This window comes from Schistocerca cancellata, chromosome 7 (genome assembly GCF_023864275.1).
Source record: "Schistocerca cancellata isolate TAMUIC-IGC-003103 chromosome 7, iqSchCanc2.1, whole genome shotgun sequence".
Taxonomy (NCBI): Eukaryota; Metazoa; Arthropoda; class Insecta; order Orthoptera; family Acrididae; genus Schistocerca; species Schistocerca cancellata.
The window spans coordinates 542513009-542532451 of NC_064632.1; the positions used below are offsets into that span (position 1 = coordinate 542513009).

Consider the following 19443-nt stretch of genomic DNA (forward strand, 5'->3'; position numbering starts at 1 on the left):
ATGGTTCAAATGGCTCTGAGCACTATGGGACTTAACATCTATGGTCATCAGTCCCCTAGAACTTAGAACTACTTAAACCTAACTAACCTAAGGACAGCACACAACACCCAGCCATCACGAGGCAGAGAAAATCCCTGACCCCGCCGGGAATCGAACCCGGGAACCCGGGCGTGGGAAGCGAGAACGCTGCCGCACGACCACGAGATGCGGGCTCAGAGTGTCTGTTCCGTAGGTGGAATGGTAAAGTAACAGTTTTCTGAGTACCGTTTGTACTATATCGTACAAATTGTGCTGAAACTGACGGCTGTCATCCTCAGTGAAAGTATGAGATCAGCGATCAAGATTCGGATGCACCCTGACAAATATCCGTGGTGTGTTTCGAATCACATCACAGGCATCTACAGTTCTGGCAATTAATAACATCTCCGTAACCACTAGTATCTCATACACAAGTGACTTCAGATATCCCAACAGGAAATAATCAAGGGGATTCAAGTCACGTGACCTCGCACGTCATGGACTAGGACCTCCCCTTCCGATCCAGCGACCAGGAAATACAGCATAGAAATCTGGAAATTTGTGGTAAGCTCCTGTGGGACCAAACTACTGAGGTCATCGGTCCCTAGGCTTACAAACTACTTAATACAACTTAAACTAAGAATGCAGCATAGAAATTGTTGCGGAAGTGAGACGGTGCACGGTCACGTTGCATCCACATCCTCTCACGGACAGCCAAGGGTAAGTTCTCCAAGAACTCAGAACTCTTTGCACAAATCTCAAGTACAGGCAGACATTCAGACGGCCAGGTAGAAGACATGGTCCAATGAGATTGTCGCCTACGTGTCTGAATAGCACTGAGTAATGAATGGGTCTGTCGTTCTGTCATGGGGCAATGTAAATACAACAGAGCTACTTCATGGACAATAAAAGTAAACAAAGCCTCCATCATGACTAATCGGTCTTTTTTACTTGCAGAAAAGAAAGAATGTACTTCTAAATAAACAGCACAGTAAGTGTAAACTTGTACGCATGTTAATTGTAAATAGGCCGGAAAGCAGCAATGCTACACAAAGCGATAGACACGTTTACTTCCACATCTCCTTAAATTGGCTTTTCCGACCCCAGGTTCTCTACTCGAAATCGTTCAGTGGAGCATTCTCTATGTCGTGCTACATTTTCGCACGCTCTTACGGAGACACTCTGTATGTAAAGTAATAGTTTCTTACAATATCAATGTTCAAATAACATCGTTTGGCCTACAGATGTAGTTCCTTCTTGTTTCTTTCAGTTTTATAGTTTCACCTGTGCATCACTGATGCCGACATGGCATCCAATTGGGAAAAGTGGCCTCTGTACTCTCTACTCGTCAGGAAACGTGGCTAATATGTTTACCCCAAATGTTATTCCAGATATCATAGATAATACTAGAGATCAGATAGGGATCTAAACCCTTTTATTAGAAAAACTATCATCCATCGCTCTATCCCTCTCTGACGATTTTGAATTAATTGATTTATATTATTTACAGTTGCCTCTGTTCTGTTATATTCTGTCTGATTGTAATCGGACACCTGCGGCTGCTTAATATTGTTTCAGACATCAAGACGCTTAGAAAATACGAGGGCTATCCACAAAGTACATTACGTTTAGGAATTAAAAATAAATAAAGTGTTGGAAATTTTTTTATTATATACAGATGAAAGCCACACTTAAATACTACTTTTCTACATAGTTGCCATTTAAATTAAGGCACTTATCGTAGCAATGGACGAGCTTGGAAACTCCTTCGTCGTAAAATTCGGCCGCCTGCGCCTTCAACCACGTGGTTACCTCTTCTTGAAGCTGTGCGTCGTCATCAAAACGCTGCATAGCCAACTACTTCTTCATTGCTGGGAATAAGTGGAAGTCGCTCGGTGCCAGGTTGGGACTGTACGGCGGATGAGGAAACAACTCCCACTTAAAAGATTCGAGAACTTCACGAGCGGCATTTGCCGTGTGGGCCCGGGCGTTGTCGTGAATCAGCAAGATCTTTGAGCCCAACTTTCCCCTGCGCTTGTTTTGCATTGCTCTTCTGAGGTTGTGCAGAGTTTGGCAATACCTTTGAGAGTTTATTGTAGTGCCTCTTTCCAGGAAATCCACAAAAATCACACCTTTTCTGTCCCAAAAGACAGTCGCCACGTGGTTGAAGGCGCAGGCGGCCGAATTTTACGACGAAGGAGAATTTCCAAGCTCGTCCATCGCTACAATAAGTGCCTTAATTGAAATGGCAACTATGTATAAAAGTAGTATTTAAGTGTGCCTTTCATCTGAATATAATAAAAAAATTTCCAATACTTTATTTATTTTTAATTCCAAAACGTAATGTACTTTGCGGATAGCCCTCGTATGTCCAGAATTAATGGCAACAGAAATGCGTTTCTGTTGTAAAACCACTGGCCACATTACTCCATTTGGTTCGGAGAAGTGGTCAGTATATAAACTTCAATAAAGCGTACGTAGTTCCTACACGTCATTTTCTTCCACACTTAAAAATATTTGGTGTAGATTCGAGGTGTGTATGCGTTTGGTGAAAATTAAATTTCCGTTAGAATGGCCACTTTCCCGATCTTCCATTACAACCGTTTTACAAGTTTTTTTGTATGTTAAAACATGTGCCTGTTATTTGACAACAGAAATTATATTTTTCTGTTTCCTAGTAACGGGATATCTGATCACAAGCCGTAACGTGCCGATGGCCATCGTCCCTCAGATCAAGGATAACATTTTGAACCTATTTCTTTGCGGGTAACCGTTGTAACTTGAGGTAAATGGAATTAGTTTGGAGAGGAGTGCCTTTTGTCAGCTAGACTCGTTCATGCTAGTGTACAAAGCTTATAAGAACAATTGATGTTTATAGAAGCCGTAAAGCTCAAGAACAAACAGCTCAGGAATGGCGTATACTGAATTTTGTGAAGGAGACGGCAGTCAGTTTTATCTGAAGAATAAATTACAATTTTCATTATACGATGTAGCCTGGAGAGATATTTTTGGCTTTTACAACGAATATTTAGAGAGTTATTTAGGCATTTGATGACAACTTTAAGATAGGATAACTTTTCTTATTATTTTGGAGTCTATATGGAAGTTCTGTATTGCTCAGCGGCGATGAATGCTATTGAGACGGACACAGTAGGTATTACAATCTTCGTTTGTGTGCACCCTATTATGTTTCCCTTCTCACGCTCTATAAAGCTGAAATTGGAAATTAATGTTATAAGTCAGTGAAGAATTGTACTACACAACAGGAAATACAGAACTCTGAGTGAAACTTTTTGTTGTCGGAGGGTTACGAGGTGTTCTAGAAACTTGGAGGAGATGGAAGATAGTAAGTTAAAATTACGGACACCCAGGACGCACTACATATAGCGAAGTAACGGGTGTCTTTGTGTCTCCATCATCCTATTATGTTACAGACCTGTTAGGTCAACGTGGTCTGGCAGAGCAGACGTACTCGCTCACTGATTACGTTTCAGTTGCCAAGGATTACCCTCGTCAGGTACACTTTACATGCCGAGAATGTCATCCAATTAATTCAGTATGCACATGACCAAATACAGATTACCATAGACTAGTCTCCACATATTCTTTTTATTATGGCGCATATCATCCCAGATTATGTTACACATAGTTAAATCCCCTGGTTCTCGTTTTTGGAATATTTTACTCGGCTGCCAAGTAAAGACCGGAACTGGTAGAGCCCTACCATCTATTACTAACTGGAAACCTTCTGACCGACTACCACCTTGCCTGGTAATTGACTGAACAGAACCGCCACTCCGTAATGGCCCAGATCTGAAAAAACCCGCTCTGCTATTTGGAGTGGAGAATCAAAAGAGAAAAATAAATAAGGAAATATCTGTATGACACAGATACACACACATATTTTGGGCTATTGGCTGTACAATGGCCGGCCGCTGTGACCGAGCGGTTCTAGGCGCTTCAGTCCGGAACCGCGCTGCTGCTACGGTCGCAGGTTCGAATCTTGCCTCGGGCATGGATGTGTGTGATGTCCTTCGGTTAGTCAGGTTTAAGTATTTCTAAGTCTAGCGGACTGATGACCTCAGACGTTAAGTCCCATAGTGCTCAGAGCCATTTGAACCATTTGGCTGTACAATGGGCAACATTATCGCAGAAATACAATAAAAGTAGCTGCATTTCCCAGTTTCCGAGCGGGGTTTCCGGTTGTTTTGCACTCGCTTTAAGGAAAATACTGTTCCTGGTAATCCACCCCATTCATATCTCCTTCTACCTGCTCGTTTGCCTGCTACCTACAGTGTGTTCACTGTAGTAACTTGAAACGTAAGGACTATTAGACGACAGTGAACAAGCAAATAATAATAGACAAAGGTCTGGAAGCCGATTCTTTGTCCAGTACGACTTATTACGATTTAATACATAAACACCTTATAACATAATGTTTGTCTTGGTGAAAGGGTGCATACGAGGTACATGGGCGTTAGTGCACCGGAACACTTTCATGAGGCTAATCGGGGATATGTACCGTAGCACGAATCATCGACAAGTATATGAATCGTGGCTTGTATCAGTCGTGGCTCACAAATATCAAGGTCTTCAAGGTCCCCCAACTAGAACCTGTTGTATTTTTTTTTTGGTATGTGCATCTTCGGCGTATTCAAGCCCTGGTGAGAGTGTCAACGAACTCTTGGAAGATGTTGTAGACGGGCCGTCCGCGGTGGCCGAGCGGTTCTAGGCGTTTGAATCCGGAACCGTGCAACTGCTACGGTCGCAGGTTCTAATCCTGTCTCGGGCATGGACGTGTGTGATGTCCTTAGGTTAGTTAGGTTTAAGTAGTTCTAAGTTCTAGGTGAATGATGACCCCAGATGTTAAGTACCATAGTGCTCAGAGCCATTTTGTTGTAGACGGCTGTCAATGCATTCGGAACATGCGTGGAATTTTTGAAATTGTACGGGCATCGCAGACGTTCACAACAGCGTTGGCTACGATGAACACTTGCTGCAACGTGTTTCTTCCCAAGTGCATGTTGCAGTTTGGAGCCGCGCGGGATTAGCCGAGCGGTCTTAGGCGCTGCAGTCATGGACTATGCGGCTGATCCCGGCGGAGGTTCGAGTCTTCCCTCGGGCATGGGTGTGTGTGTTTGTCCTTAGGATAATTTAGGTTAAGTAGTGTGTAAACTTAGGGACTGATGATCTTAGCAGTTAAGTCCCATAAGATTTCACACACATTTGAACATTTTTTGCAGTTTGGATCTTCGGGGAGTCTGTTGTACTCACTCGTAATACGTCGTGTCGGGGAACGCATTGGTTTCTCGGTTTCTGTTTTATCAAGGTTATTTGCTTGATCCATTGTCCCCGATTCGTCCCCTTCGTTTGTACCTATATCAGTCAGACATGCTGTATGATGGGCTGGACGGCTAACATCTCGCGTTACCCCTAGAACTACAATCAGTAAATAAATGAATATCCTTGAACTGAATATCAAGTCTGACTAATCTGAAGCTAATTTCTTGATCGGACTCATTTAATTCCAGCGCAAGCAACATTTTGTGTAAAATGAGGAAGAAGACATAGTTTTGCGTTGATGTAGGATGTCGTACGAAGCACGCACATGTACAATCTCTGCAACCTCTCTTTCACAAATAAAATTAAAAATGCATTTAGAAACGCAGTTGAAAAAGTGATTAACAAATATTCTAGCAGATCTGTACTTCACAAACCACAATACAATGCGTGCCACAGGATACTAACATCACTTCACTCTTTTACTCTTCCATTCGCGACTGGCCAATATCCGTGTGAGCTTTAATTTCGATGACTTTCTTGTCGTGGTCGCTTGGTGAGACGTATGTGGAGCAAGTGAAATGTTTTCCGACTTCCTGTAAGGTACGCTTTCGGAATGTAAACAGAAAACTTCTCAGTAATCGCCTCTCTTATAGCGTCCGTCACTTCGGTTAGTTTAGAATTTTTCTAACACTCTGGCGCTTACTAAACGATCGCGTGGCGAAACGTCCCCCTCTTCGTCGGACTTTCTCTTTTTCTTCTATTTATGCTACTGAATAAGAGTCAAAGACTGATAAGCAATACACAATGAAACCCTCTTTTTTAGTGGGTCCATTACATTTCTTTGAAATTATTCCAATGAATCTCAGCCTGGCATCTGTTTCTCTTACAGTTACATTCATGTCTTCATTCCACGTCAGCTCGCTCCGGACGGCTCTTCCCAGGCATTATAGGTTTGTTACTGTGTAAAGTGGCTTATTGCCAATAGGGCAATCGAACAGTCATTGGCGTTTTTCCCTATTCATGCCTTCCGAAAGTTAACGAAGTCGGCAACAAACTGGGCGCCATATCTAAGGTCTTCGGCACGCTGTTGACGAACGTAGTGCGATGTTTCAGATCTATGAGTTTGGAGCACATGTTGGGGAGTTCTTAGTTTTCTAAAAACGCCATAATGCTCGAGCATAAAAGGTGTTCCACAATCGTAAACTGATCGACGTCTTCACTGTAAGTCTGTAAAAATATATTGTCCGACAACCCTTCATGGAAATGTAAATGATTCTCACATACTTCCAATTATTTCGAACCTTTCTCTGTGCCAGCTACCTACAATTGTTTGCTGCCACGAGGTGGTGACCAAAAATACCCGAAATCACAGTCATTACGAGTGCACGGACATACCACTAAAGTCTCCCCACGCATCCATCTTGAATCAGTGTGGGAAGTGGCTGCGAGCTGAGTACTTTGGTTTTGCTTTGGATAATCAAAGAATAGCGTCCAGTATGAAATTTTCGCTCTGCAGCGGAGTGTGCGCTGACACGAAGCTTCCTGGCAGATTAAAACTGTGTGGCAGACCGAGACTCGAACTTGGGGCCTTTGGCTTTCGCGGACAAGTGCTCTACTAACTGAGCTACCCAAGCACGACCCACGACCCCACCTCCCCCCTTCACAGCTTCACTTCAGCCACTACCTCATCTCCTACCTTCCAAACTCCACAGAAACTTTCCTGCGAGCGTTGCAAGACTAGCAATTCCGCAAGAAGATGAGATATTGGCTGAAGTGAAGCTGTGAGGGCGGGTCGTGAGTCGTGCTTGGGTAGCTCAGCCGGTAGAGCACTTGCCCGCGAAAGGCAAAGCTCCCGAGTTCGAATCTCGTTCGCGCACACAGTTTCAATCTGCCAGGAAGTTTCAAAGAATAACGTGTCTGTATAAAGCACTGCTTTAAATTTCCTAAAAGCGCTGCCAAATATATAAACAAGCTTTTGAAAACAACTCTTTAGATCAGACATATGACTGGTATAAGCGTTTCAAAAATGGGCAAACGTCCCTCCAGTTCAGTTATCGAAACATTCGTAATACCTGCCTGTTGTGGAAACATACCTGTAACAAATCTAGCGGCCCGCCTCTGAATTGCTTCGATGCCTTCCTTTAATCCGATCTGGTGCGGATTCCAAATCCTCGAACAGTATTCGACAGTGGGTCACGCTAGTGTTCTATCACAGATGAAGCACTCTTCCCTAAAATTCTCCCAATACACGGAAGTCGACCATTCGTTTTCCCTACTACTATCCTTATAACCCAATTCCATTTTACATCGCTTTGCAGCGTTACTCCTAGGTATTTTATCGATGTGACTGTGTGAAGCAGCACACTATTACTGCTGCATTCTCCTGAAGACCTCCCGAAAACTTAGTTTGGAGTGGTGGACTGGAACAATGGCGCTGCAGTGTGACCAGTGTATTTTTTTAAGTTAAAAAATGGTTCAAATGGTTCTGAGCACAATGGGACTTAACTTCTGAGGTCATCTGTCTCCTAGAACTTAGAACTACTTAAACCTAACTACCCTAAGGACATCACACACATCCATGCCCGAGGTAGGATTCGAACCTGTGACCGTAGCGGTCGCGCAGTTCCAGACTGTACCGCCTAGAACCGTTCGGTCACTCCGGCCGGCTTGTTTTAAGTGGCTGACTACTTTTCTCATAAATGGCAAGAGTGGCGTACAAAATTCAACTACAGATGGACTATAAGAAAGGTGAGAATAGTTGGCTCTTTCTCTGCCGCTGTTGAGGACGTCCGGCTTTGAATCAGCACTGATGGCGGAGATAATCTGCGTAGAGATTATTATTGCGACTGTATGTGTGTTAGCCTTGTCTTCTGATTGGTTATTCCACCTGCCTGAGATGAGTCAACGGAATGAAAAAGCTTTCTTCCACTGGAGCAGTTGATGCACGACGCGATACGCGAAGCGTTCTTGCACGAATTGTGTGTCACGTAACACAATGCAGCTTGCGGCTCATGCCTTTGTGCGAGGGGAACGCCGCGCAGAGCTGCAGTACACGGCACGTGGCTCGTGCCGCTCGGAATCAGAACCGCCGGCCGATCCCGGCGAACGCCACGGATGGGGAGCGGGAGAGGATCTGATGGCGGGCTGGGAGGTTCTTTCTGCCTGTAGGACGGGCGAGCAGCGCGTGCCGGAGCTCGCATTTCGGCTAATGGCGGCTCATTACGGGACGGCGCTGCAGGCACCCTCCCACAAATTGGAGCGGGCAGAGATTAGGCCGGCAAGCCGCTGTAATAACGGCACGGCGCCGGGGAAAACAAACAAGGTACACTCGCGGCGTGGTAAAGCCGCAGCGCGCCCAGCGTCTCCTCGCGGTTATGTCGGCTACGAGAGGCTTGGACGCAGGTGCAACTACTCTTGTACGTCCTCCTTTGCTCTCCTAGATTTTTACATCGAAGGCCACCGGATAAAACTTTAATCACACTGTAAGACGTCCTGGTCACCTGACCTTCATTGCTCACATATTCCGCCCTCACAATCATATTCCGCACATTAAGATGCTTCATTAGAACCCAAACTCGATAAGATAAAGTCAATGTTGTATGAATTCATGTAAACAATACGCAAATAACAAGTGCGCACCGGGGTTGACATACTCAAGGCTGGCGTACGCATACACATTCAAGACATGACGGTCACAAGAGCTTTTAGTTCGGGAGAGACGGACCGCACGCCGAGAGGCCGGTCCCTTCAGAGGACGATTCAGCCTGTCTATGTCGGACGGCGACCGCCCGTGGAACGGACAGCGTTTGCCCGAGTGAAAGGCCGTGTTCGGCTTAAAAGCAAATTCTGCTACATTGTGTGGGAGCGTCCAGCCTACGCATTCTTTACAAACATAGCATGCAGTTTCAGAGGTTTTCACAGGGAGACAGCAAACGCCAAACGCTGATGCTACAGATATCAGGATTGGTCGCCTTAAACGAAACGTCATTCTCCCATTTTAGAAGAGCAATGCTGATTGGCAGTCGATATTCCTGACGCCTTGAGCTGAAGTACTAATGGAAGAGACCGAAAGATATACCCCTTCACAAGTGGCGTGGAGAGGGGCCGTTCCGTTGTCGCTCTTGGAGTGAGAACACGTAACGAGAGCATGTGCGCTCGTACGTGTACTCCAAGAACGAGGAACAAGTCTCTCCTCAGTACTTCACTGGGACAGCACCTCTCTCGAGAGCGAATCGGAGTGCGACTCTATATTGAGTCCTTGCGATTAAGTATTGTTCACTGTGTTGGCTGCCACACTTATTGTGCGGTGTGAATGGACAGAGTTATAGTTAAACGCCTGCGAGTGAATTTTTGAGTGGCATCGCGGTGGACTGATTATCCCACCGGTGTACCACACCAATAGTTAGACTAGGGCCGAATAGGAGTCCTTGGCTTCATCAAGGCGTAGGGAGAGTTTGATTGGCAAAGGTCAATCCAGATAGAATGAGAGTTATCTTATTTGTCAGCAGCGAGCGCCGCAGACAGCAGTCATCGCAGCTTATGCTATTGTGCGCTACAGCTCTTGCGAGCTCCATATTTCCTCCACAACAGTACACTTCACTGCATTTCACACACGACAGCCTCGACCCTACCTAGCAACTTTCTAACGGATAATTATTCAAGCTGAGTAGGTGTGGCTCTCAGCCATTCTGCCAAGTCAATAACAATCGTAACTTTGTATAGAAATTTCATTAGCGAATCCTATCCTTAAGAGGAAACTTCACATTCCGAAAAGAACCCGGAAATAACGTGTTCATTTCATAACTAAAAGTACCATTGTGATTTCTCAGAATTTTTGCAAAATAAATAATAACTTTCGTTAGTTTCATGTTTTTCTTACACTAACTAACACTACTCCAGTACCCAAGTATCCCACTAGTTATGTAAGAAATTTTTTGTGATTTTTTGTGTCATTTCCTTACAGCGGACGACACCAGAAGATATTTATTGCTGAAAGTTTTTCAGGCATTTCTCTTTAGAACGTTAGGAGCGTCTCTTTGACTTCTGTAGTAGTGTGGGGGTGGAAATTGCATCTTGCAGGAGCCACAGGGTGAAGGGTACATCTCAGATTAATCCCTTGCACAGAATGACAGAATAGCACCCATACGCTCACAACACTTGTCACACTGGATGCTGTAGATGCTGTCAATCTGGTATAAGGCAGTCGCGTAACCCTCCACCGCTGCCGTACATCACGGCAATACAGTACAGTGTATGTGCCAGTCAGGTGTATGGAGTCACAAAGCACACGGAAGACTAGTAGGATTGCAGAAACGGGGTATCCTGTTTGCACTTGCCCATGACCACTCGATAAACATACGAGGGACGTGCAATAGGTACACTGAGGTGACGAAAGTCACGGAATACCGAATATCATTTACGACCTTATTTTGCCGGGTGCAGTGCAGCAACACTACGTGGCATGGACACAAGTCGTTGGAGATCCCCTGCAGAAATACTGTGCAATGCTGTCTCTATAGACGTCCATAACTGCCGAAGTGTTTCCGGTGCAGCAAATTGTGTACGAACTGACCGCTCGACCATGTCCCATAACTCTTCGATGAGATTCATGTCGGGCAAACTGGATGCCTAGATCATTCGCTCGGTTCATCTAGAATGTTCTTCAGACCAAATACCAACAACTGTGACCTGGCGACAAGACGTTGCCGTAAGGGAACATCAAGTCCATGAAATTGCTGAAATGGTCTCCAAGTAGTCGAATATAACAATTTAAGTCAATAATCGGTTCAGTTGGACCAGAGCAGCCTCTCCATTCCATGTACACACAGCCCAAACCATTACGGAGCCAGCAACAGCTTGCGCAGTGCCTTGTTGACAGCTTGCGTCCATGGCTTCGTGGAGTCTGCGCCACAGTCGAACACTACCATCAGCTCTTACCAACTGAAATCGGGATTCGTGTTATAATACCACGGTATACTAGTCGTCTAGGGTCCAATCGATATGGTCGCCAGCCCAGCTGTTAGCAAAGACACTCGTCTGCTGTCGTAGCCCGTAAATGCCAAATTTCGCCGCTCTGTCCTAACACACGCGTCCGTCGTTCATCAAACACTGGTTTCTGCGGTTATTTCAAGCAGTATTGCTTGTCCGTTAGCACTGACAAACTACGCAAACGCTGCCGCACTCGGTCTTTGAGTGGAGGTCGTCGGGCACTGAGTTGTCCATGGTGAGAAGGAATGCCTGAAATTTGCTATTCTCGGCACACCCTTGATACTGCGGACCTCGCAATACTGAATTCTCTAACGATTTCCAAAATGGATTATCTCATGTGTCTAGCTCCAACCACCACTCCAAGTTCAAAGTCTGTTAGTTTCCGTCGTGCGGCCTCAGTCAAGTCGGAAACCATTTCACAAGAATCATGTGAGTACAAATGACAGCTCGGCCAACGCACTGCCCTCACACATACCTTGTGTACACGATACTAACGCCATCTGTATATGTCCATATGGCTACCTCATCACTTTTGCCACCGCCGTGTACATGGTTACTTTTTAGTTCTTTCAGAATCACTCCTCAGTGTAGATCTGGTACATGGCAATCGCTTAACGCTCTGCTGCTAATCTACGTTTTGGCAGTATGTTACTGTGTACGTGCCAGTCAGGTGTATGGAATCAACACGGTAGGATGCTTCGACGTGGAGGTGTGGTAGAATTGTAGAACGGAGCTATTCGGTTTGCACTTCTCATGTCCACACAGTAAATGTACGAGGCGAGTATTGGAACACGCTTCTTCTGAAAGCAGGTTGGTTTCATTCAGGATTACGATACACCATACTATACCCTATCCTTTTGGCTACAAAAAACTATTTTTCAATGTAATCTCCGTTCAAAGCGACAGCGTTATGCCGCTTTTTTGGGGGAACCTTTATGCCCGCCTAGTATCACTCTGCTGGTCGACGTCAGAGTCAACGTCTTGCTGGATGAATATCCTCAGCATCATCCACGTTCTTCTTCCTGTTGTGTACATCCTTCTGTTGTGTACATCCTTCTGTTGTCTACATCCTTCTGTTGTGTACGACTTTGTACACAATGGAAAGGAGAGGTGGCTACAGAGTGGTGTGCCAACCATCTTCATATGAAAGCTGAGCACTAGCAAAAATGATTGGTGAACATGTTAAAACCATTAACAGAAGATGTACTTAATTTGTAATTCTCCAAGCGTACAAAGACTGATTATAAATAATGCAACCAAGGAACAGAGTCCACTTGTCAATGTCAACAAGGAAGAGGCTTGTTGTACTAAGCACGAATGATGGTGTCATTGTGAAGAGACTCCAACTGCAAGTAGGCTGAGTGGCTGCCTCTGGCCATCCTATGTTGTGGCGGCAGAGGGCGCTCGTGGTACGGAACTGCTGAAGGCGTGGCTCAGCAGACACGCACCATTGGGTCCGCTGGATCCCATACAACCGTTATCCGCGTCTGACGAAACATGCAATTCGACTGCAACCTAAAGACGCCCGTAGGGTGGCATCGATACGTGATACCACACGACCTTTGGTCCAGACAGATGAAAATCAGAAGGTGCGAGATCCGGGCTATAGAGTGGATGAGGAAGAACAGTCTAAAGAAGTTTCGTGAGCTCCTCTCGGATTCGCAGACTATTGTGAGGCCTTGTATCGTCATGGAGAACAAGTTCGTTTGTATTTTTGTGGCGACGAACAAGCAGAAGTCGCCTCTTCCATTTCGTGAGGGTAGTACAATACACTGCTGAGTTGATCGTTGCACCACGATGCAGGATGTCGAACAGAATAACCCCTTTAGAGTCCTAGATGACGATCGCCATTACTTTAGTGGCTGAGGGTGCAGCTTTGAACTTTTTCTTCGGAGGAGAGGTGGCGTGGCGCCGCTCCATGGATTGCCGTTTCGTTTCCCGTTGAAAGTGATGAACACGTGTTTCATCGCCTGTGGCGAAGTTCCACGAAAAATTGTGACCATCAGCCATATAATGCTCAAGAAATTTTTCACACGTGGTCCGAAAAATTGCTCTTTATGTTCTTCTGTCAGGCGGCGAGGAACACTGCGGTCACACACTTTTGAGCACCCCAACTGGTGGACGTGGATGTCGGAACTACGGACGGAGACGTCCAGTTGAGCAACGTACTGTTTGAATGTGATCCGTCAGTCGCCTCGAACGGTAGTGTCCGCACTTTCCAATACGGTAGGTTCAAAAAATGGTTCAAATGGCTCTGAGAACTATGGGACTTGACTTCTGAGGTCATCAGTCCCCTAAAACTTAGAACTATTTAAACCTAACTAACCTACGGACATCACACACATCCCTGCCCGAGGCAGGATTCGAACCTGCGACCTTAGTGATCGCGCGGTTGCAGGCTGTAAACACGGTAGGAATCATAGCTATGTGTGGCCGGCCGGTACTGCGGGAGATTGGACACGTTTGCGCGACGTTTTTGCGATGATGGCATACGCCTTGCCCAACGACTCACCGCGCTTTTGTTCACTGCCATCTCTCCGTAGAAATTCTGCAATATGTACGATGGTCTGGTTTTCCCCACTGTGCTTGGAAAGAACCGCCGTTACAGATGCGATTTTGAAGTCTGTATTTAGTTTCGCCACCCATCAGAACTTCATGAATTTACAGGGACTGATTCGGAAATGCCCCATAATAAATTCCGCATTTTTGTCAACTGAAACTGGCAGAGAAAAAGGAATGTGTCGCATTGCAATTGCATATTGAACACCCCTGATAGTTACCCGATTTGTAGGCCCAGCATGTCTACAAGCATTAGTGTTCCATTCGCAGCTGTGTACAAAGGCGTAAGGACAGCGGTCGTAGAAACACCCTAACCAACAGGGCCAAGAGACGAGAGCGACGTCTTGTCAGTGTTGAGAGTGGTAATCGAATTCTTCGTGTCAACAAAATTATTAAAATGTTTGTTATTGCAGTATACAGCCGTCTTTAGTTTGACTATGAAACCCGTATCGTTCAGTTACGGAACATCTTCAGGTCAATCGTAGTTGCAGAACACCCAGTCAGGTTCAATGTCACTGACTTACGGACGGCCGGTAAACCTCTAAATTGTTGCTCTGAAGCTGTGGTCGACCTGAAAATGTGTCGTAAGTGAACGAAACCGGTGATCACTGTGAAAAAAAAACTGTCATGGTCGATTGAAACATATTCGGTTAAATAAGAACACATCAGTTACGCGCGGTTCTTATTAACGGCCATAATTAATTTTACATATGTAACAGTGAACGATTATAATTTCAGCGAAGCAATGAAAAAAAGGGGAAATACTAAACAGAGGCTCGAGTCATACTCGTTGCCGCTAACGACTTTGGATCCCTGATGGCGTTTTTAGTGTAGTTACGATTGGCACAAACGGCGGAGCGAGCGCCTTCCAGTTCTGCAACCCGCAGACACGATTCCAGTAGCTTTTAGCCGGCTATTCCGAACACGTACGCGCCTGCCTTTAGTTTTCGTCTTCCCGTTTATTGTGCAGACAGTAGCGTTGCTTAAACAGTTCATATTAGCATTCCACGTGATAATGTAACACTCTCGTTGTTACATCGTTACAAATAAGTACAGAGCGAGACAGTTAAAGCCCATGACTCGTTCTAGAGCAGGGGGGCTGGTGGGGGGGAATGTTCAAATCCGCGTATGGCTATCCACATTGTTTAAATCACTCAAGGTGAATGCTTGAGTGTTTCCTTTCAAAATAGCACCACAGGTTTCCTTTTCAGTCCTTGTCCATTCCGAGCTTGAGCACCGATAATAATGACATGGTCGTAAATGGTCTGTAAACCGTAATCTTCCTACAAGTTAATCACTTCTTCATCCCCTCCGCGATACGACAAAAGGAGGGGAAAAAAACCCACTGGCAAGATCGTTTCGAGCAAAACTGCGCCATTATAGCGATTATGGTGACACCTCGTGCATCGAATCCGTAATGAGAAGCGCCACTTCTGGCGTAACACAGGACTTCGGGTCTTGCGGTTGTGTTGGAGCTGAAATCTGACTACCGCGAGAAGTCGTGACTCTCGCCCGACGAAAGCGGTATCCGTGTTAGCCTCATTATGACTGGCTAGACATCTAGTGTTTCAGCAACGAGACAACTTGTCTCAGACAGGCGCACGACAGTGTGTTGTTTCTTCTTAGCATGAAACTGTTTCCCAGATAATGAAAAATGAAGGGGTCGCATCACATGCCCGTTATCAACAGTTTAGCGCATCCTCTTAAGACTCGAAAACGGCTTTGTTAATAGGACGACCTGACGCAATGAAAGACTTACAGAAGACTGTGATCGTACGTTCCTTGCAGCAACAATTAACGATATTAAAAGTTATTAATTTCAATAAATTCTATACAATTTTGGCTCTTTCATACTATTATATTTATCTAGGGATGCCCAGGTAACGTTATAACTGCTCTCGCTCCTAAACATCCATGACTGCGTCGTACATATGAAGCACTCCTTTTCGCAATCACGTATTCCCGGCATGCCGTCGGTTGAAGAAGCGAGCAACACAGTCAGAAAAAATTACACTACTGGCCATTAACATTGCCGCACCACGAAGATGACATGCTACAGACGCGAAATTTAACCGACAGGAAGAAGATGCTGTGATATGCAAATGATTAGCTTTTCAGAGCATTCACACAAGGTTGGCGGCGGTGGCGACACCTACAACGTGCTGACACGAGGAAAGTTTCCAACCGATTTCTCATACACAAACAGCGGTTGACCGGCGTTGCCTGGTTAAACGTTGTTGTGATGCCCCGTGTAAGGAGGAGAAATGCGTACCATCACGTTTCCGACTTTGATAAAGGTCGGATTGTAGCCTATCGCGATTGCGGTTTATCGAATCGCGACATTGCTGCTCGCATTGGTCGAGATCCAATGACTGTTAGTAGAATATGGAATCGGTGGGATCAGGAGGGTAATACGGAACGCGGTGCTGGATCCCAACGGCCTCGTATCACTAGCAGTCGAGATGACAAGCGTCTTATCCACATGACTGTAACGGATCGTGCAGCCACGTGTCGATCCCTGAGTCAACAGATGGGGACGTTTGCAAGACAACAACCGCCTGCACGAACAGTTCGACGAAGTTTGCAGCAGCATGGACTATCGGCTCGGAGACCATGGCTACCGTTACCCTTGACGCTGCATCACAGACAGGAGCGCCTGCGATGGTGTACTTAACGACGAACGTGGCTGCACGAATGGCAAAACGTCATTTTTTCGGATGAATCCAAGTTCTGTTTAGAGCATCATGACGGTCGCATCCGTGTTTGGCGACATCGCGGTGAACGCACATTGGAAGCGTGTATTCGTCATCGCCATACTGCCGTATTACCCGGCCTGATGGTATGGGGTGCCATTGGTTACACGTCTCGGTCACCTCTTGTTCCCATTGACGGCACTTTCAACAGTGGACGTCACATTTCAGATGTGTTACGACCCGTGGCTCTACCCTTCATTCGATCCCTGCAAAACCATACATTTCAGTAGGATAATGCACGACCGCATGTTGCAGGTCCTGTACGGGACTTTCTGGATACAGAAAATGTTCGACTGCTGCCCTGGCCAGCACATTCTCCAGATCTCTCACCAAATGAAAACGTCTGGTCAATGGTGGCCGGGCAACTGGCTCGTCACAATACGCCAGTCACTACTCTTGATGAACTGTGGTATCGTGTTGAAACTGCATGGGCAGCTGTACCTGTGGATGCCATCCAAGCTCTGTTTGGCTCAATGCCCAGGCGTATCAAGGCCGTTATTACGGCCAGAGGTGGTTGTTCTGGGTACTGATTTCTCAGGATCTATGCACCCAAATTGCGTGAAAGTGTAATCACATGTCAGTTCTAGTATAATATACACTCCTGGAAATTGAAATAAGAACACCGTGAATTCATTGTCCCAGGAAGGGGAAACTTTATTGACACATTCCTGGGGTCAGATACATCACATGATCACACTGACAGAAGCACAGGCACATAGACACAGGCAACAGAGCATGCACAATGTCGGCACTAGTACAGTGTATATCCACCTTTCGCAGCAATGCAGGCTGCTATTCTCCCATGGAGACGATCGTAGAGATGCTGGATGTAGTCCTGTGGAACGGCTTGCCATGCCATTTCCACCTGGCGCCTCAGTTGGACCAGCGTTCGTGCTGGAGGTGCAGACCGCGTGAGACGACGCTTCATCCAGTCCCAAACATGCTCAATGGGGGACAGATCCGGAGATCTTGCTGGCCAGGGTAGTTGACTTACACCTTCTAGAGGACGTTGGGTGGCACGGGGTACATGCGGACGTGCATTGTCCTGTTGGAACAGCAAGTTCCCTTGCCGGTCTAGGAATGGTAGAACGATGGGTTCGATGACGGTTTGGATGTACCGTGCACTATTCAGTGTCCCCTCGACGATCACCAGTGGTGTACGGCCAGTGTAGGAGATCGCTCCCCACACCATGATGCCAGGTGTTGGCCCTGTGTGCCTCGGTCGTATGCAGTCCTGATTGTGGCGCTCACCTGCACGGCGCCAAACACGCATATGACCATCATTGGCACCAAGGCAGAAGCGACTCTCATCGCTGAAGACGACACGTCTCCATTCGTCCCTCCATTCACGCCTGTCGCGACACCACTGGAGGCGGGCTGCACGATGTTGGGGCGTGAGCGGAAGACGGCCTAACGGTGTGCGGGACCGTAGCCCAGCTTCATGGAGACGGTTGCGAATGGTCCTCGCCGATACCCCAGGAGCAACAGTGTCCCTAATTTGCTGGGAAGTGGCGGTGCGGTCCCCTACGGCACTGCGTAGGATCCTACGGTCTTGGCGTGCATCCGTGCGTCGCTGCGGTCCGGTCCCAGGTCGACGGGCACGTGCACCTTCCGCCGACCACTGGCGACAACATCGATGTACTGTGGAGACCTGACGCCCCACGTGTTGAGCAATTCGGCGGTACGTCCACCCGGCCTCCCGCATGCCCACTATACGCCCTCGCTCAAAGTCCGTCAACTGCACATACGGTTCACGTCCACGCTGTCGCGGCATGCTACCAGTGTTAAAGACTGCGATGGAGCTCCGTATGCCACGGCAAACTGGCTGACACTGACGGCGGCGGTGCACAAATGCTGCGCAGCTAGCGCCATTCGACGGTCAACACCGCAGTTCCTGGTGTGTCCGCTGTGCCGTGCGTGTGATCATTGCTTGTACAGCCCTCTCGCAGTGTCCGGAGCAAGTATGGTGGGTCTGACACACCGGTGTCAATGTGTTCTTTTTTCCATTTCCAGGAGTGTATTTGTCCAATGAATACCCGTTTATCATCTGCATTTCTTCTTGGTGTAGCAATTTTAATGGCCAGTAGTGTATTTGGAGCCACACTTCTATTCTGTCTACCACCATTTTCCCATTTTCGGTACCGAGTAACATCATCAGGCTGCCCCCTGGTTCTCAGTCGTCGATCTCGCTTAGGTGTGTTATATATGAGAGCATACGTCACAGCCACTTGGGTAAGCGGCTGAGTGAGCTAACCATCAGTCAGTGGGTCTATAGATTAAAGCAAATAAGTTGTTTCTTCCTCACAATTTCATAAGCCTTAGGAGCTGTCTACTTCATTAATTAACACGGTAATCGGCGCTCTCACATCATCTTCATATGAGGCCCACCGTGCGAGCCACAGATTTTGACGAACCTCACGTACTAGATACGGTAGATAATAGTATGAAAGATCCAAAATTGTATAGAATTTATTGAAATAAATACCTTTTAGTATCATTAATTGTTGCTGCAGGGACCGCACGACCACTGCCTTCTATAAGTCTTTCATTGAGTCATGTCGTCGTGAAAGAGCTTAGGACAATACAGATCCATTTGAGAGAAAATAAAAATCGAAGGTCTTGGCGCTACTTCCGTATCGGATTCGGTGAAAACTTCAAAAAAGCACAGGATAAAAGAGAAATTTTATCCGTATGAGGCCCACACTCTTTTAACGCCTGTGAAGGTTTCTGGAGATTCTTCTTGGTTATAAGGCGAATACTGGTGCTGTTCCCTTAGGCCGCTACAAATAAATTCCTAATTCCCTCACACCCAATGAACAGGGCCACAGCACGGCATTGTAGC

The 19443-nt window shown here is 46.4% G+C and overlaps 1 protein-coding gene across 1 annotated transcript in view; it reads left to right on the forward strand.

Annotated features, from left to right (window-relative positions):
- LOC126092515 (uncharacterized) overlaps nucleotides 1-19443 on the forward strand; it is a 698582-nt gene that overhangs the window by 575352 nt on the left and 103787 nt on the right. The gene's annotated exons all lie outside the window — the stretch shown is intronic.